The sequence below is a fragment of the Symphalangus syndactylus genome, chromosome 4, assembly GCF_028878055.3.
Source record: "Symphalangus syndactylus isolate Jambi chromosome 4, NHGRI_mSymSyn1-v2.1_pri, whole genome shotgun sequence".
NCBI lineage: Eukaryota > Metazoa > Chordata > Mammalia > Primates > Hylobatidae > Symphalangus > Symphalangus syndactylus.
This window is the reverse complement of record NC_072426.2, coordinates 47341110-47362363: the sequence shown is the minus strand read 5'-3', so window position 1 is coordinate 47362363 and position 21254 is coordinate 47341110. Positions and strand designations below refer to the sequence as shown.

At 37.9% G+C, this 21254-nt stretch overlaps 1 long non-coding RNA gene across 1 annotated transcript in view; it reads right to left on the bottom strand.

Annotated features, from left to right (window-relative positions):
- Positions 1 to 1809: 1809 nt before the first annotated feature.
- LOC129480223 (uncharacterized) overlaps positions 1810 to 21254 on the bottom strand; it is a 77200-nt gene continuing 57755 nt past the window's right edge. Inside the window, exons 2-3 of the long non-coding RNA XR_008656943.1 lie at positions 13795 to 13829; positions 1810 to 1867 (exon numbers count right to left, since the gene is read on the bottom strand). This is a non-coding gene — a long non-coding RNA (uncharacterized lncRNA). The remainder of the gene's footprint in view (positions 1868 to 13794; positions 13830 to 21254) is intronic.

Sequence of the window (21254 nt, the reverse complement as noted above, 5' to 3'; positions counted from 1 at the left end):
GGGCAAGGGCTAATAGAATTCAGAAGAGTTAAAGCCCTTTTCCTAGCACCATTTGATACAACCACAAAACTAAAACTAGTATTAGCAGAATACTGTTATCCAATATATGTAATAATTTTTAACTTTTAATCATCAACATTCACTTTCCCTTCTGAATAAAACAAGGTTTCAAGCCTCAAGCCCCAAATACTTGTTGGCTACATCACTATGCTGAGATGGGATGTGGGGGATGCTTACATTATTGAGTATTAAATGGTTCATTGCCTCAATGCTTGAAACTCACATTAAAGCTACAAACAATATGGACCAATCTACACAAGTGGCTAATTATCAAGCCTCCAAGGAAAGAAGTTCCCACTTGGAGCCCCATGATAATGTCTAAGCAACACTATTAGAAGTAATACTTTATTTTGTAATCCCCATGTTTAACAGCAAACACTGTTTTTCTGTGATGTTGTCTGCAACCTATTAACTGCCAATGACACCACCAGGATTAATTTCTCAGTAGCACTGCATTAAGAAACAATTGTATCCAGTGTTTCCCTAACATCTTGTTATTCCATATGGCTCAAGGAAGAGCAACAGTCATATATGAAACTTTACAATATGTGAAATTCAAAGGCCCACATCATCAGTGGTATTTGCCAAGGCCCACGTGAGTTAAAGTTTTTGGGACTAGCACTGAATCAAAGATACTAAACAGCCCTGAAGATTGGTGTAAGCGCCAGCCCCCAAGATGCCTCCAGTGTACTGATCTCCTGGTAGTCACACCAGTGTGTAGTCCCTACCACATTTAATCATGGCTAGCCTAAGTAACCAATAGAATACCTACAGAAGTGCAGGTGTAATACTTCCAAATCCAGGTCATAAAAGATATTAGGGTTTCTGCTTTGGCCTCTTTTAGAACACTAACTCTGTGAGAAGCCAGTGTCCTTGTCATGGAAACACTCAAGCAGTCCTGTGACAAGACCTTGGTGGGAAGGAATTGAGGTATCCCACCAACAAACAAAACATACTTAAAAGCTGTGTGAGTGAACCACCTCAATAGCAGATCCTTGGGCTCCAGTCAAATCTTCAAATGGCAGCAGCCTGGGCTGGCATCTCAACTGCTGCCTCATGAGAGACATCTGAGCTATAAATACCCAGCTAAACATTCCCAAATTCCTGAATCAGAGAAATGGTAAGAAAAGGGGAAAAATGCTTATTATCGTCTTAAGCCATTTTGTTTTATAATAATTTGTGACATAGTAATAGATCACTAGTACAAGTGGGTTCTATCCTTTTCATTTTGACATCCTAGAGTCTGAGTTAGGTAGTCCTCTTCTGTGTTTCACCAATATCCCAGGCTTATGTCTGTTTTGTCATTTATCATCCTTTATTGTAAATGTTTCCTTATCTGCCCCCTCTAGATTAAAGGCAATTTGAAGGTAAGCACTGTGTTTCCTCAGAGCGTTTCAGGGGTACAATAAATGTTTGGTGAAAGTATTTATTATCTACAACATGCTAGTTTTGTGGGGCTGAGTATGTAAAGGTAGTGAACAACACATGGTAGCACATTAGCTATTAAATGTCAAGGAAGACATAAATATTGACAAACCAGTGAGACCAAGTAAAACCAAACACTTCAAGCTGGTCACAAGTTTCAGGAGCAGTCTCACAACAGCAGTAGCCTTTCCAGAGATCAATTACAGATACTAATCCAAGGACAAATTCGGTTCCAATCCAAGGGAAAGTGCCTAGCACTTAAAAAATAGGCTCAAAATAAAGGTTACTTTAATGAACACTTACTGGACAAATGAAGTAAGTTGATCTTAGATGGTTTTGGGGGAACCATGTCAGATTGCAGTCACCGTTGAAGCATAGCATTCTAAAATGAAGAACAATATATAAAATGGTTATTATTCACATGAAATAATAAGCTTATTAAAAACAACTATCACTCAGAAGGGCGGCTGCTTACTGTAGCAGGCATACCAATAATGTCTGTCTATTGAATCACCAGATCCCCAAAACCAAGTATAGCACTGATGCAGAGTAGGTGCAGAGTTAGGTTTTGTAGAAGGACTCAAAGAATCTGAAAATGTTTTCAGTTTCCTTCACTAAGCTTTTTCCATGTGATTGGAATGAAATTATATCCAGGCTTCCAGAACAATCACTAGGTTAATTCCATGAGTAGTGCAGTATCAGACCTGGACCACAGGATTGTCGTTGACACATTCTGATCACAATCCTGTCTGAATATTCATTCTAATGACAACCTAATATTACCACTTCTATAATTATACCTTGGTTTGGGAATCTAAGAGATCTCTGACTTCCAACAGGCAAAAGCAGATTTTACAACTCTCAAAAATGACCCTATTTCCAAAGGGCTACATGCAATCCTCAGACCAGTAAAGAAAGGGTTAGGAATAGCACTTCAGTGTCTGATTCTAGGCATCCAGGCCTGACATGTCTGACACTGTGAAGCCCAGTGCCACCTCAGGGCCTTCCCCGGTCCTTCTCCCAGAATCAGATACGTCTAAAGCAGGATGTCCATGCAGGGAGATATTTTAAATGATAATTGCATTTTATTTAAGTATCTTTTAATCCTTCATTGGGGATAAAAGCTGAAAAATCACCATATGCTCATCATTGTTTTAAGCCATTTTGAACAATCAAAGATTCTTTTCGGCTTTGATGCCAGGCCACTGAGGAGCCTCATTCATTTCTCTCAGCAGCACCTAGTCTCTACAAAAACGAATGTCTTGCCATCATTCAGAGCTGCTACAATGGTTAAGAATCATAAAAACTGAACATGCTCACTTAATCCCCAAATCCATTATAATTTTATTGTGCCAAATTCTAGTTCTATGTAATGCTCTCAAAATTTCCCCTGAGGATTGTATAAAATAAGAGTCAAGTCTGATACTCTGTCTCAAACACAGGAACTTTCATCTAAGGATTTCAAAGCATTTTATAACTGAGGTTAAGTGAGTTACTGAAGACCACCCAACAAATCGGCAGATTAGGCCCAAATTACCTAACTCTAAATTCTACCATTTTTTTAAAGCATAATACTCTGAGATTTGGTATGTCAGTGCTAGAGGAACTGTGTGCTGTACTCATAGGTCAGATATTTGTTCTTATCCATTCTTATTAAAAGAATGACCACATACAATCTAACCTCTCCACCAGAAGTAAACAAATACAAACATTTTTTTCTTTTAGGAAAAAAAGGCAACAGGATTAGTCTAAACCTACTGCATAGCAAATACCATCTCAAAATTGACAGGAACATGTTAAAGTAGAAAAATAAATTCTTTACTTGAAACCAGATCTAAGTAGACTTGTTTCCTTTCATACTGAGAGAGTTGCTATATTTGAGTTCATTGATACTCATAAGCAGGGCTGTCTGGTGCTCTGTTTGATATACAGCTAGCTTGATAGCTGCCTTGACATAAAGCTAAACGATTTAATTTTAAATTGCTATCAATCAAACCTGGAGCAAAGTATTAGACATATGAAATTTCACTAATTACATATAATTTTCTCCAAAATAATAACTTTTAGCATGAATTATATTTCCTCTTTGAAAATGCAAAGTTGTCACTAATCCAGATGGGTAACTCTTCCAGATTTTAGAATGCAGTTTTTAAAACTTATTTTCTCCAATTCTATGAAGAAAGTCATTGGTAGCTTGATGGGGATGGCATTGAATCTATAAATTACCTTGGCCAATATGGCCATTTTCATGATATTGATTCTTCCAACCCATGAGCATGGAATGTTCTTCCATTTGTTTGTATCCTCTTTTATTTCATTGAGCAGTGGTTTGTAGTTCTCCTTGAAGAGGTCTTTCACGTCCCTTGTAAGTTGGATTCCTAGGTATTTGATTATCTTTGAAGCAATTGTGAATGGGAGTTCACTCATGATTTGGCTCTCTGTTTGTCTGTTATTGGTGTACAAGAATGCTTGTGATTTTTGTACATTGATTTTGTATCCTGAGACTTTGCTGAAGTTGCTAATCAGCTTGAGATTTTGGGCTGAGACAATGGGGTTTTCTAGATATACAATCATATCATCTGCAAACAGGGACAATTGGACTTCCTCTTTTCCTAATTGAATACCCTTTATTTCCTTCTCCTGCCTGATTGCTCTGGCCAGAACTTCCAACACTATGTTGAATAGGAGTGGTAAGAGAGGGCATCCCTGTCTTGTGCCAGTTTTCAAAGGGAATGCTTCCAGTTTTTGCCCATTCAGTATGATATTGGCTGTGGGTTTGTCATAGATAGCTCTTATTATTTTGAGATACGTCCCATCGATACCTAATTTATTGAGAGTTTTTAGCATGAAGGTTGTTGAATTTTGTCAAAGGCCTTTCCTGCATCTATTGAGATAATCATGTGGTTTTTGTCTTTGGTTCTGTTTATATGCTGGATTACATTTATTGATTTGCGTATGTTGAACCAGCCTTGCATCTCAGGGATGAAGCCCACTTGATCATGGTGGATAAGCTTTTTGATGTGCTGCTGGATTCAGTTTGCCAGTATTTTATTGAGGATTTTTGCATCAATGTTCATCAATGATATTGGTCTGAAATTCTCTTTTTTGGTTGTGTCTCTGCCAGGTTTTGGTATCAGGATGATGCTGGCCTCATAAAATGTGTTAGGGAGGATTCCCTCTTTTTCTATTGATTGAAATAGTTTCAGAAGCAATGGTACCAGTTCCTCCTTGTACCTCTGGTAGAATTCGGCTGTGAATCCATCAGGTCCTGGACTCTTTTTGGTTGATAAGCTATTGATTATTGCCACAGTTTCAGGGCCTGTTATTGGTCTATTCAGAGATTCAACTTCTTCCTGATTTAGTCTTGGGAGGGTGTATTTGTCGAGGAATTTATCCATTTCTTCTAGATTTTCTAGTTTATTTGTGTAGAGGTGTTTGTAGTATTCTCTGATGGTAGATTGTATTTCTGTGGGATCGGTGGTGATATCCCCTTTATCATTTTTTATTGCGTCTATTTGATTCTTCTCTCTTTTCTTCTTTATTAGTCTTGCTAGTGGTCTATCAATTTTGTTGATCTTTTCAAAAAACCAGCTCCTGGATTCATTAATTTTTTGAAGAGTTTTTTGTGTCTCTATTTCCTTCAGTTCTGCTCTGATTTTAGTTATTTCTTGCCTTCTGCTAGCTTTTGAATGTGTTTGCTCTTGCTTTTCTAGTTCTTTTAAGTGTGATGTTAGGGTGTCAATTTTGGATCTTTCTTGCTTTCTCTTGTGGGCATTTAGTGCTATAAATTTCCCTCTACACACTGCTTTGAATGTGTCCCAGAGATTCTGGCATGTTGTGTCTTTGTTCTCGTTGAAGTTCATATGGAACCAAAAAAGAGCCCGCATCGCCAAGTCAATCCTAAGCCAAAAGAACAAAGATGGAGGCATCAGGCTACCCGACTTCAAACTATACAAGGCTACAGTAACCAAAACAACATGGTACTGGTACCACAACAGAGACATAGATCAATGGAACAGAACAGAGCCCTCAGAAATAATGCTGCATATCTACAACTATCTGATCTTTGACAAACCTGACAAAAACAAGCAATGGGAAAAGGATTCCCTATTTAATAAATGGTGCTGGGAAAACTGGCTAGCCATATGTAGAAAGCTGAAACTGGATCCCTTCCTTACACCTTATACAAAAATTAATTCAAGATGGATTAAAGACTCACAGGTTAGACCTAAAACCATAAAAACCCTAGAAGAAAACCTAAGCAATACCATTCAGGACATAGGCATGGGCAAGGACTTCATGTCTAAAACACCAAAAGCAATGGCAATAAAAGCCAAAATTGACAAATGGGATCTAATTAAACTAAAGAGCTTCTGCACAGCAAAAGAAACTACCATCAGAGTCAACAGGCAAACTACAAAATGGGAGAAAATTTTCACAACCTACTCATCTGACAAAGGGCTAATATCCAGAATCTACAATGAACTCAAACAAATTTACAAGAAAAAAACAAACAGCCCCATCAAAAAGGGGGCGAAAGACATGAACAGACACTTCTCAAAAGAAGACATTTATGCAGCCAAAAAACACATGAAAAAATGCTCATCATCACTGGCTATCAGAGAAATGCAAATCAAAACCACAATGAGATACCATCTCACACCAGTTAGAATGGTGATCATTAAAAAGTCAGGAAACAAGAGGTGCTGGACAGGATGTGGAGAAATAGGAATACTTTTACACTGTTGGTGGGACTGTAAACTAGTTCAACCATTGTGGAAGTCAGTGTGGTGATTTCTCAGGGATCTAGAACTAGAAATACCATTTGACCCAGCCATCCCATTACTGGGTATATACCCAAAGGACTATAAATCATGCTGCTATAAAGACATGTGCACCCGTATGTTTATTGCGGCACTATTCACAATAGCAAAGACTTGGAACCAACCCAAATGTCCAACAATGATAGACTAGATTAAGAAAATGTGGCACATATACCCCATGGAATACTATGCAGCCATAAAAAATGATGAGTTCATGTCCTTTGTAGGGACATGGCTGAAACTGGAAACCATCATTCTCAGTAAACTATCACAAGGACAGAAAACCAAACACCACACATTCTCACTCATAGATGGGAATTGAACAGTGAGAACACATGGACACAGGAAGGGGAACATCACACTCCGGGGACTGTTGTGGAGTTGGGGGAGGGGGGAGGGACAGCATTAGGACATATACCTAATGCTGAATGATGAGTTAATGGGTGCAGTGCACCAACATGGCACATGGATACATATGTAACAAACCTGCACATTGTGCACATGTACCCTAAAACTTAAAGTATAATAATAATAATAATAATAAACTTATTTTCTAACAGAGTAATATAGAGCCAGCTGGTTCCAAAGAGCTGGATCATCTGGTAAAACACATATTTAAAAGAATAGATTGCAACTCTGAACATCTTGGACAAAAAGTAAAACGAAAAACTATTCTGTCCATCCCTGGGATTTGAGCTTTCAAATCAACCTATCCAAAAGGAATTCAGTACATGTATCAATCAAAATGTCAAGACAAAATTATAACAATAGGCAAGACAACCCTAGAATAAGATGAATGCTCACAATTTCTAAGCCCTGCAATTTCTTGAATTCACCAACAGTTTCACACTCAGTCAACAGCCTGTATCAATCAATTTTTTAAAAATAGAGAGCAGGCCAGGCGCCGTGGCTCATGCCTGTAATCCCAGCACTTTGGGAGGCCGAGGCGGGCAGATCACAAGGTCAGGAAATCGAGACCATCCTGGCTAACATGGTGAAACCCCATCTCTAGTAAAAATACAAAAAATTAGCTGGGCGTGGTGTCATGCGCCTGTAATCCCAGCTACTCGGGAGGCTGAGGCAGGAGAATCGCGTGAACCCGGGAGGCAGAGCTTGCAGTGAGCCAAGATTGTGCCACTGCACTCTAGCCTGGGTGACAGAGCAAGACTCCATCTCAAGAAAAAAAAAATAGAGAGCAGGCCGGGTGCGGTGGCTCACACCTGTAATCCCAGCACTTTGGAAGGCTGAGACGGGTGGATCATCTAAGGTCAGGAGTTCAAGACCAGCCTGGCCAACATGGCGAAACCCCGTCTCTACTAAAAATACAAAAAATAAGCTGGGCGTGGTGGCCAGTAACCCCAGCAACTTGAGAGGCTGAGGCAGGAGAATCACTTGAACCCGGGAGGCAGAGGTTGCAGTGAGCCGAGATCACACCATTGCACTCCAGCCTGGGCAACAAGAGCAAAACTCTGTCTCAAAAAAAAAAAAAAAAAGAGAGAGAGATAGAGCATATATTCAAATATAAATGGATTTTTGTCATCCAGATATTCCTCAATAGATAGAATGAAGATGTGTTCTATACATGCATCTGTGATATAATTCTTATTGACAGTAAATACAGCAAAGTCTTTCTCAGATAGTTTTGAGAATTTGGTGCCAATTCCAATGAGAATATAAAAAAATGTGTTACTGCTAATGTTACTTACATCTATGATGTGTCACATTAAATTAGCAATAGCTAATGTGTTTGGTTCCCAAATGTTCACATAAAAAGTAATGGTTTAAAAACATATAGGCAAAATTGAAATGAAAAGCCTAATAATTTAAAAAGCGATGGTATCTTGACAGATTATTGCAACCGGATCTTACAAAGTTTATGGAGGCACCCAGGAATTCCAGAGAAATGTATAGTTTTCAACTAGAATGACTCAAGTCTTTGAATCTTTACAGACCAGGTTACCCATGCTACACTGAATTCATGAAACTAAAACCAACTTTTCCGCTGAAGTATCTTTTCAATAATAGAAATAAAAGCAATTAAAATAGAAATTTGGTGAGATAGTATTTTTCATCCAAAACAAATGTTCCAGTTTTATATTTGTTTCAATTAGCTTTTACTTGTATACCAAATAGTCCCAAAACTTAATGACTTAAAATAACAATCGTGTTTATCTCCTCTAAGTCTGTGAATTGACTCAGCAGATCTTCTGGTCCTCACCAACCTGGCTGGGACTGGATAATCTAGTATGGTCCCATTCACATGTCTAAGGGTTGGCAGGCATGTTGGTTTAGAGAGACCTGAGCTAGGACAGGTCATATGTGTTCCATATGTTCTCTCGTCCTCTAGTACAGCAGTGTCCAATCTTTGGGCTTCCCAGAGCCACACTGGAAGAAGAATTGTATTGGGCCACACACATAAAATACACTAACGATAGCTGGTGAGTTTTTTAAAACCGCAAAGGAATCTCATAATGTATTCAGAAAGTTTACAAATTTGTGTTAGGCCGCATTCAAAGCTGTCCTGGGCTGCATGTGGCCTACAGGCCGTGGGTTGGACAAGCTTGCTCTAGTGGGACTTTCAGAGTTTCTTTACACAGAAGTCTCAGGGTTCCAAAGAATAGCAAGATAGGGTAAGCTCCAACATATGTGTTCATCACACTGGCCTGTGCCAGTGTCCAATTAACCAAAGTAAGTCACATTGTCAAATTCAGTTGCAAGGGTAAAGAAAATTGACTCTATCATTGGGGGATGGTTAATGGGTACAAAAAAGAGGAATAAGACCTACTATTTGATAGTGCAACAGGGTGACTATAGTCAATAACAACTTAATTGTATATTTTCAAATAACTTAAAGAGTACAATTGGATTGTTTGTAAGACAAATGATAAATTCTTGAGGCGATGAATATCCCATTCTCCATGATATGATTATTTCACATTGCATGCCCATATCAAAACATCTAATGTACCTCATAAATATATATACCTACTATGTACCCCAAAAAATGGAAATAAAATAATGTTTAAGAAACAGACTCCATCACTGATACTTTTTCCAACTAACCATACTATCATCAACTTTCAGTTAAAGATCAATAGTCTTGTTTAGGGTTTGAGATATAGGAAAATCTTTCTTATGCCAGTGATAATATTGCTTCTCTACTTCTGAACTGATGCTATAAGCTCTCTTCCTGTTTTATAGTCTTTGTTTATTTTCTTTCTTTTCCAGCCTTTCCTAGAAGGTGGACAAGTAAAGAAAGCAGTTAATCAGGTAACAGAAAATATCAAGATTAATGTGAGAGAAGAGAGGACTATTATGTATTCTTTAATATCTCAAGCCAAGAAAAAAAATCCAGAAATTTTTAATTTGTTTTATGTCCCATGGATGTGACTTAAGCATAGCTCTAGACTTCAGGAAAAAAAAAATGATAGTGGTAGTTAAAATTAATAAGACAGAGGCAATTTGAGATCTAGAGTGGGTGATTTATTTTTATCTCAAGTAATGGAAAAATGAGGTTTTTCTCAATACTGCAAAAAATAAGGTAAGTTATCCTTAGTATGGAAAACTAAGGTAGTTTAATTTTTATAATACTATTTAGAGGCAATAATTCAAGAGCTAATGCCAAACATAATTCAGCTTGCTTTGCTAACATTATTAAAGCAATGAAAATCTAGTTTTTAGAAAGAGGAATAATATAATGGCAGCCATGTTTTCACACAACCTGATCAAGAACACTTCATCAGGTGTAAGTGACAAGAAAGAGTTTCATTACCATCTTAATGGCAATTAAATAACCACTGACATCATTGGTAGGAAATGTCTTTCATCACCATTTCAGATTTCTTGAAATAGCAGGAAACGTGATTTTGTTATTGTAGTGTTGTGCAGTTAGAGGGTATAATGGTCCCATAAAAGTAAAAACAGAGCATGAGTTTTAATGACAATCACCATCACTTTCTTGTTTAAGACAAAGTGAACTCTATGCATTTGATCGAAACCCCAACTAGACGTATAAGGCATCTTTTTCTTGTCAGTGAAATCATTTTTACTCCATTATAGAATTGGTTATTCCAACCTAATAATATAGGCAGTGAGCTGTGGGATTTAAAGTAGAGCTATGCATGTGGAAGTCAGAATAATCCAAACATTTTTCCACTGGTATCTTAAGATATCACATTTCTTACTTTTGCCTTTAAACCCACTCCTAACCATTTTTCTTTTATTTGGTCAATACATAATAGAATCTTCAGAAATGTTTTTACCTTAAAAACTCAAAATGCAAAATAACATATAATTTTGTGATATTTCATTCAATTCAATAATTGTTTCCATATTTTTTGGCTCTCTCTGGCCAGTGTCAAACTGTTTTGATTATTAGCTGATGAAAATGAGAATTTTCCCCCTGTACACTGCTATTCAGCTTTCATTTAATAGCAGTTATTTCCTCTGATATCACAGCTTGCAAGCACTGCTTAACCATTTAATTCATGTGCTTCAGATTTCTGACTTTACTGCAAAGTAATCCTGTATGGAAGTCTATCTGTACTCCCAGAAGAAATTTTATCCATTGGCAGCGATGGTATCCTTCAGAATTTAAAGAAAAAGAGACCACCATGATTGCAAAAATATTATGTGCTCTCATTCTCTTGAAAATATAAAAATTCACAGACAAAAGAGTGGCCAGCATACTGCAGTTACTCTTCTTAAATTATGGTAGAGTAAAATATTTTTGCCAGGCTTAAAAAATCTCCTTACCCAAAGAATCAAGTAAGTTAAATATGACCAGAAATATTTCATACTTTTGTTTGTATATTTATTTATATTTGGTTTAGTTCCAAAAGTCTAAAGTAATAAGCACATAAAATTTTCTGGTATCTCAAGTAGACTTCAACTCCTTAGCGAGGTTTAGCAGAGTTAGGAATTTTTCAAACTTCTACAAAAATTAGATTCAGACTACAACTGACAAAGGTTCCTGGTACAAGAAGGATTATGGCCCAGAAGATACCTCAGATCTCATCTGGATCTAAATTTGACTCTCAAGTGGCCTATGGCAGAACCACCACTGGATATGTTTACTCTTAGCAATTAACCTTCTACTCCCTTTCCTTCTCCCCTCACCTCAAGAGCTAATAGCATTTAAAGTCAATTTTAAATGAGGACTCAAAGGAAATTACTACAACAATCCCACCTTCTTAATTAAGTCTCCTCACTAATACATATACATACACTTGACCGAGAGCTGAGGCCACTGTAGCTTACTCTTAGAAAGCTTCATCCCTGTCATCCAAAACCAACTGCACCCAGGAATGGTTGGCCAGTTTATGCCTGTGCTGGCCTTAATCTGTAAGAGACTATTGAGCATCTTGGCCGCTTCCAAAGTGACCTCAGAGTTTTTGCCAGATCAGTATTCCTGGATTTTTCCTCAAAGTAGACCTAGATTTCTGGAGTCAGTCCTGCCACCCACCTGAATTTCAGGGCATCCTTTGACCTAGGAATATCCCCAGGCCAAAGCAGTCATCCAAGGCCCATGGCCATCAAAACTCTGCTGCTCACACATATTAATAGCTTGCAAGAAATCACAAATATTAGGAAAAATTCAATGGAGCATCCACCTCAGAGGCGCATTCCATGAACAGAGAAAAAGGAAGAGGTTGGTAGAAGAAAATTAAAGGTTCTTATTTTTACTCTAATATTAAAACCACCTACTTGTACAGTTTCTAGATGTTTGTTGTACATTGAATGTTTTAATTCTATTTTTAACTCTGTGCTGAATGAATTCCACTGTATCTTCTTACCATGGAGAAATATGGTAAAATGGAATCATAAAAGGTTTATCCCTTTCCATCTATCTTATTTCCAGGAAAAGGAGAGATATAAATATCATTATGGAGAAAAAAATGAGAGACAAAAAGGAAAACAATTTTTTATATGTAAGAGTAAAGAAGACACTAAAACACTGAATGACCCCTAAAAAAGACTTGTCTGTAAGTAAAATCTACCAAGTCTGAAGACCAAGCTTAAATTGTCATTTCAAATCCAAAAATTTTTAATGATTTTTAAATGAGGGTATCTTCATTCTTTCCTGATGTTTATGTGTACTCTGAAAGAGAAGTTAAATATTGTGATCTTTCAATGCTGTTTTGCTAGTGTTTTGGTCAAAAGAGTTCAATTTACTGAACTTGCCCTGAAAAGTATGTGTTATCCCCACTTTCCTGAGCATAATTTGGTGTGTGTGAGGAACTGGAAGGGATTATACGAAAACCACAAGACACAGTTCTCTTCTGGCTATTATTATTATTTGGCAACAGAACTTGCGCCTGAAAGGTTTATTTCCGAAAAGTTCAAAATACATCTCGTGTGCACTATGTAATTATCATATTATATATTATACTTTTTACCTCTTTGAGGGAAATTTGCTCTCCTAGTTTGGTTCCCAGATGACATAATTCCCTATGTCTATTTTACGTGTGTGTGTGTGTGTGTGTGTTTATAAATACATCTTAAAGCATATACATAATACATGTGACTGTCCTCCAGAAAGTCTTCAGCTGGCTCTCACTTAGAACAAGTCAAAAATCATATTGCTTGGCGCTCAGCAGGTTTGCTGTTCATGTCCAAACTTCTGTCTTTAATATTCACATAATCTTTAGCCAGTTTCTTGCAGCTTATCTTCTTGGGCCGCGTGGCAACACTACCACCTAGTGGAGATTGCCTATCCTTTGGTGAGCATATCACGAAACAGCAAGAGAGTCCCCACTTGTGATTGGGCTAAGTGGCCTTCTCCAAGAACTTCATTCCCAAAAGTATTCCTTCCTATGGCAAATGCCAACCAACAAGCTTCCATCTGTTAAGAAACTCCAACATTAGATTCATTTTTTGGAAAGTTAGCTGTCAAAGATGGTAGCATTGTTTCCCATAGATTGCTATTTTAAATACACCTAATATCCAAGACGGACAGGAGAATACTTCATACAATTTTCTCAAATTTATAGTTTTTTTTTTACTTAATTACTAACTGAAAAGGCATTTAACTGTAAAAGTGTAGTTATGCTCAGAATAACTGGGCAGAACCAAAATATTACAGTGATTACCTCTGAAGAATATAGACGAAAGTGAAGGGAGGGGCATGGCATGGTGTTTTTCTTGGTTTTTCAGATTTTCTGTATTGAGCAAGTACTTTTGAAATTAGATAAATAAATGCTAATCTTTTTTATACACTAGCTAAGCAGAATGAATCATAGGAAGCAATTTTCAAGATGGTAAGGTGCAATACCCTTTTATTACAGATGAGGAAGCCAAGGCTCAGAGAATTTAACTGACTTGTCTAAGGTAACTGTGATAGTAAATTTTATGTGTTAACTTGATTGGGCCACAGGATGCCCAGATAGCTGGTTAAACATTGTATTTCTGGATGTGTCTGTAAGGGTGTTTCTGAAAGAGATTAGCACTTAAATCAGTAGACTGAGTAAAGCAGATCAGCTCTTACCAGTATTGGCAGGTATCATCCAATACATTGAGGGCCTGAAATAGAACAAAAAGGCAGAGGAACATTAGACTACTTGAGCTGGAACATCCATCTTCTCCTGCCCCCTATGCTCCTGGTCCTCAGGCCTTTGAACCCATACTGGAATCTACCCCATTGGCTCTCAGGCTCTCAGACCTTCAAGATACATCACCAGCTTTCTGAGATCTTCAGCTTTCAGATAGCAAATTATGGGATTTATCAAGCTTGATAACTGTATGAGCCAAAACCTTATAATAAATACAGTCAGCCTGCACCTGTACCTGCAGGTTCTGCATCCATGGATTCAACCAATCACAGACCAAAAGTACTTTTTAAAATAATTTTTAAAATACAACAATAAAATATACAAACTTACAAATAATACAGTATAACAACTATTCACATAGCATTTGCATTGTATTAGGTATTATAAGTAATCTAGGGATAATTTAAAGTATATGGGAGGATGTGCATAGGTGGTAAATGGCAAATACTTTGCTGTTTTATATCATGGACTTGAGCATTCATGAATTTTGGTATCTGTGGGGGGTCCTGGACTCAATCTCCCCAGGATATCAAGGGACAACTGTATCTTTAACTGGATGGATGGATGGATGGATGGATGGATGGATGGATGGATGGATGGATGGATAGAGATAGATAGACTGATTGATCATATTGGTTGTGCCTCTTTAGAGAACTCTCATACAGTACCACAACTATCTGCTGGCATAATTGCAGCTTTCTGGCTTCAGTTCCAGTACCTATTCCACTATATCATTATGCCTCTTCTCCATCGCCTCTCTTGTTGGATTTCTTATATATCTTCTTTCCAGTGTTTAAAGCACTCTTATCGTGATTTTCCTGTGAACCATTTAAGCTCCGGTATTTTTGTATGAAAGTGGAATAATAGTACTAGGAGCAATGAATGTCTTCTGTGATGACGTGCTACATAAGCGACAAGAACAGAGTACGATCCTATTGTGCATAAAATAGTGCGCCGCTTTTAATTATCTCAGTTGATGAAAATACCCCAAATAAGCTAGCAATACTGGAATACTAAATTTTTCAGTTTCTTATTAAAATATTCCCAAATCATGTAAAATAAGTATGATATATAAAATAAAATACCCAAAGCTCTAACAATAGCCTGAAAAATCTTCCTGAGATGTTGAAAAATTAGTCATTCTACCCTAACACTAACTTGGTAAAGCCCCTAAGAGGTTCTCTTTTGTTTTTTAGACTCCCTCTTGGCCTATTTGCAAATAAGCAGTAAATAACCTTTTAAAACTGTTGACCAAGTAAACATAGTGATCATTTCTATTCATTTTCAGTTCACACACACAAACACACAGAGACACATTCCAATCTAGCTTTCCTCAGTATTCCTTGCTAACATTTGTTGAGCACCTGCTACATTCTAGGTGCTCTGTAAACATCTCTAACTCTCACAATAAACGTACAAGATAGCTGTTGTTACCCCTTACTTTAGAGGTTAAGAGAATGGAGTTCTAAGACCCACCAGTCCAAGTAACTCACATAGCCACTTACATTTCCGTCCTTAGGAAGGTTAAATATTTATGCCTATAATTGCACTTAAGTGCTTTCTATGCTAAGAGCCAAGTTATATCTAGGACCTTGTTTACGATTATTTAGGTCACCAAACCATTTCTGTGGGCCATGTCACCCACATTACAGACATCTTCCTCTGCAGACAAAAGTACATAGACATGAAATTAATTAACTACTCTCTCTTTAAGAAGTTTAGTCTACTCAAGGATGTAGCAGCAGGACTATATGAAAGACTCCTTGGAAAGAGAAAACACTTAACCTAGTTCTCTCCTGGAATTTCCGAAGGGGGAGGTAAACCACCCAGTCTCCTAGAACATCAAAACGCCAGTTAAAAATGAGCCAATCTTTCAATCAGCTCCACTGGGCTCTCTGGCAGGAGGCAGAGAAAGCTTGGACAGTCACAGTCTGTTTTGAGACAACAGGATTTTCTTCCACAGTGCTATTATTTTGGCACCTTTCACAAGCAATAAATCCTTTAAAACTTAACAAGTAATTGTTGAGAGATTTAAACTAAAGCAGCTATAGTTGCAAAGCTTTTAATGTGTCGCTGGAGTAAACCATCATGTTCACTGTTTTGAACAGGAATGTAGAGGATTATTTTTTTTAACACCTGCTATATATCTGGCACTGTGCTAAAAGCTACAAGGAATACACACACACATACACATACACACATATCCAAATTTCTGTCCTCAGGAAATTTAATGTGAGAATTAAGAGGCACAATATTCACAAATAATAAATACAATTTTTAAATGAAGCTTTTCTGGATTATTAACAAGAACAGATTTAGAGTTGGGGCATTCCAAAATTGCCAAATCTTGATGTAAAGTTATAGAAGCTTGTATGGGTTGCAGTTCCATGAAAAAAAAAAAAAAAAATTCTCCCCCAGATAATTCAAGTGAAGAAAGGCCTATAAAGAGACCTAGGACAGGGTGTAGGAGGGATTGAGCTAAAAATGAGAGATGCTAAGACACCCACAGACCACCCATGGGAAGCATTACCACTCCTAGGGCTGAAAGGGGACAGGGAGGAAAGAGTATTTAAGAAGCCCAGTGAGAGTTGGAGCTGCAGAAAGGGCTGCCTACCAGGAGCTCAATCACAGAGGACCAAATCTATTGCAAGAGAGACAGCTACACAAAAGCAGGGAAGAAGCAAGGAAAAAAGAACCACACCTATTTTGCCTTCTATCCACCATGACTTTCCAGTCCTCCTAGGGCTGAATCCATCTGCAGGTCACCTGAAAAGGGGGCTGAGGTAATGCTGTTCGCAGTCAGCAGCCATCTTCCCGGACACAAGGTGACAGAGGGAGGGAGAACAAATGCAGAGTACTGGCATCCATGCCAATGAATTTTTATAGTTATTACAAATAACAAATAGCACACGTAAAGAATTTACTATGCCAGACACTGGTCTAAGTGTTTTACATACATTAAATCATTTAATCCGCACAATGAGGAGGATCATTATGAGTTAGGACTATTATGCTCAATGCAGAAGAGGAAACTGAGGCACAGAGAGGTTAAGTAATTTGCCCTAAGTCTCATAGATAGTAAGTAGTACAACTCAGTTGTAACCTTGGTGATCTGACACCAAACTTCATGGCCTTAAACATTATGTCCCACAGCCTATCCTAAACCTAAAAACCCTCACTCCACAAAACAGCTATTCTGCAGCAGCATCTCTGAATAAGAAATCAACAAAGCAAAATCAAATTCGCTGCTTCAAGATCTCCCTAAATAACTTTTTTAATGAACACGGCAATGGTATGGACACTCCTCTACACACAAATAAAGAAAATTAGGTATTTATTTAAAATTTGATTGTGCCTTTAATTCTCATAGATTCCAGAATTCTTGGAAGAGTAGTGGGAAAATAATCAGAAAACACTCCATTGCAAAGGAGGAAACCAGTGGTGGAGAGGAAAAAGACATGATTTAAAGCCCAAAGAGAGAAGTATTTTCACAAAGAGCAACTACAGCCATTGCTTCACCTCTGGTTCATGCTGAATGTGGAGAAATGTTGATGTTCTTGAACTAGTAAAATTGTAAAGCTCCTCAGAGACTTACTTCTTGGAGGCAGGAGAAAACTGATTAGCCATTTAACCTGAGGTAGGTACAGAACGCAAGTTTAAAAGGAGCAAGGCATAAAGAAGGACTTATTTAAACAAGCCTGCAATAGTCACCAGATTGTTGTTGCAACTCATCACATCCTTCCTGGAAAATATGGAAGAAAGACTAAGCTTTCCCTGGCCCATAATAAATCACTCAGGAGCTACCACTCCCAGGCTAAATCTTCCGGTCCTCTCTCCTTTTTTTCCTTCATATTTTTCCTCTCTTATATTTCAGATCTCAGTTAAGGAGCATGAAAAGAGAATGAGGGTAAAAGTAAACCATTTTTGCTCCAATTTTGCTCTAAATGTCTGAGAAAATGTTGCATTATGGATCCCCTGCTCCTGCTTTTGCTCAAAATTTCTGCATCATAAATTTGCATTTGACAAGTGTCCACCAGAAGGGTATATAATTTTGGCTTTGTACTGAAAGAGAGCAGGTGGTCACTCAAAAAGATACAAGTTTTAAGACTGATCAAAAGACTCTGTCATCCAGAGCATTTCTCCCATTATCCTATACCAAGACCTCAAATTTCTTGAAGATTTACCTCTTTGAAATATTATCAATTATCAATTAAAAATACTAGCATAAATGCATATATTTAACACATCTCAAAGCACATTTGGAAGCGTTGCCTATTTGAGCTGCATAACACATCTATGATTCACGGAACTTGGTTATTTCTATTTATGACACCACCATCGCTTATGAGGCCTTTGTAAATTTGAAAATTAAATGAAGGAAAAAGTACACTATAGATGGGGGCAAAATGAATAACTTTACAGTGGAGAAATCTGACAAACCCTACTTCAGCCAGATGATCACGGCCATCAGTAAGAGGATAAGGCATGTTTATAGTCTGTACTCTTGATATGATATGGTGAAAATGGCACTTTGCCTCTGTGGTCCTCCTCCCAAAAATTCACAACCCCAATCTAATCATGAGAAAATCAGGCAAATCACAAATAAGAGACGTTCTACAAAACAGCTGACCACCACTTTTCAAAATGTCAAAGTCATCAAAACAAGGAAAGTCTGAGAAACCGTCACAGCCAAGAGAAGTCTAAGAAAGCATGGCAACTAAATATAATGCAGTATCCTGGGTGGAATCCTTGAACTGAAAAAAGACAGCAGGTGAGAAATATGAAAATGTGAATAAAGTATGGAATAAAAATATCCATAAAGTATGGACATTAGTTAACAATAGTGCACGAATAGTGCATCTTATAGTGCAACTATAAGATGTCAATAAGGGGGAAATTGAGTATATAATATGTAGAAACTCTCTGTACTATCTTCACAATTTTTCTGTAATTATATACCTGTTCTAAAAAATAATTTCATTAAAAATAAAATAAGGTAATATACAAAAGGTATTTTGTAAACCATGGCATATTGTTATGGTGATGATGGTGGTCATAATTAGAGCTGCATTTTGGTGACAATCTGGTGGTAGCTGAAATGAATTGGTGCCATATTCACAAAGAAGTTTTCTTGGCTCTAATGTCTACTGCAGTATTCATGGTTTCAATTTTTGAAAATTATAAATTTTCAGATACATAACCTCTGAAAGTGGTTCCACTTGTAATCTGATGAATTTCAGAAATTATTCAGTAGTTCCATAATCACTCCGTAAGTCATTTTTTACTACTCATCATGTGCCAGGTACTATCTCAAGTAAGGAAACAAAAAGAAACTAGCATTTATTAACGGATCATAGTATAGCAAGAACTTTACCTACATTACTTCATGCCATCAGTTGCAGGAAGTCAGGGACCCCAAACAGAGGGACCGGCTGAAGCCAAGGCAGAAGAACATAAACTGTGAAGATTTCGTGGACATTTATCACTTCCCCAATCAATACTCTTATAATTTCCTATACCTGTCTTTAATCTCTTAATCTCATTATCTTCATAAGCTGAGGATGTATGTCGCCTCAAGACCCTGTGATGATTGCGTTAACTGCACAAATTGTTGTAAAGCATGTGTGTTTGAACAATATGAAATCTGGGCACCTTGAAAAAAGAACAGGATAACAGCGATGTTCAGAGAACAAGGGAGATAATCATTAGGTCTGACTGCCTGGGAGCCAGGCAGGACAGAGTCATATTTCTCAGAAATATCGCTGAATTCTTTCCCTAGTAAATTATATTAATAATTAACAGCCCTGGAAAAGAATGCACTCCCAGGGGGTGACCTCTAAAATGGCCGCTCTTGGAGTGTCTGCCTTATGCAGTTGTAGATAGGGATGAAACACGCCCTGGCCTCCTGCAGCACCCGCAGGCTTGCTAGGATTAGGAAATTCCAGCCTGGCAAATTCAAGTCAGACTGGTTCTTTGCTCTTGAACCCTGTTTCCTGTTAAGATGTTTATCAATGACAATGTGTGCACAGTGGGACATGAAACTTCATCAGCAATTCTAGTTTTGCCCTGGCCTCATGACCTTGCCCTGCCCATTTGTCTTGTGATATTTTATTGCCTTTGAAGCATGTGATCTCTGTGACCCACACCCTATTCGTACACCTCCTCTCCTTTGAAAATCGCTAATAAAAACTTGCTGGTTTTGCAGCTCAGGGGGCATCACAGAACCTGCCGACATGTGATGTCTCCCGGACATCCAGCTTTAAAATTTCTCTCTTTTGTACTCTTTCCCTTTATTTCTCAGACCGGCTGACACTTAGGGAAAATAGAAAAGAACTTATGTTTGAAATATTGGGGGCTGGTTCCCCTGATATCCATCCTCACAGAAAACTAGAAAATCTTCCACTGTGGCCTGAGTGTAGGGCATTCACTCCCATAGCATACACTTCTTACTCCTATCCTGGAACTTATCACACAGGAGAGCAATTGCCTACATGCCATCCATATCCCCACCAAACTGTGAAGTCTTTGAACACAAGGACTTGTTCAGTGTTGTCATTCCAACATAATAAAGCACAATACCTGTCCATAATTGGTAGAGTGAATGAATGAAATTTAGTCAAGACTCTCATTTGCAAGTGATAGAAAATTAAAGTACAAAAGAAAATTTATCAGCTCAGGTACCCAAAAAGAATAAGGAAAACTTCTGGTGCTCTGAATTCATGTGTTATTTCTTCTGCCTAAGTAACACTTCCTCCTCACTCATCCTGTGGAAGGAAGATGGACTTAAACAACTGATGTATTCAGAAGTGGGTACCGCTGAGCTCAGTCTCTTCTGCTCCCTGACTTAGGGATCTGCCTCCCTACCTCACTACAGAGAGTGTTCTGCTTTGCTTTCTACCATGTGCTAAGCTTCCCATGCAGGATTTGGCTCTATAAACCCAATTCAGGGGAAAGTACTAGGAAATCCACTGTGCCTGCACATCTAAACTATGTTTACTAATTCAGCTTTTATTAGCATTACAGCTAATACTTTGATCTCCATCTGTCTCTTATTGGTATCATTCAGTTGGTTCCAAACATGAAGGGGGGAAAAAAGAAAGCCGTTCATCACCCTCTAAAAAATACAGGAATATTGGGCCACAGGCATGACAGAATTCAGGAGCTCAGATCCTGCCAGAAGAAATCAGATTGTCCATCTCTCTGTTCCACTCTTCTGTGCATGACTTCACTATTAGGTTGTCTTTCTTCAATGTGACAGTGCCTGCTGGTTCCAGGCTTATCACTCCTCAAGCTTAGCAAGTAGGGAAAGTGAGCTGCTGCTTCTCAATTCTTCAAATAAAAATCCTGGGATTTACTCTGCTTCTTTTGATTTAGGCCCTGTGTCTATCCTGAACCA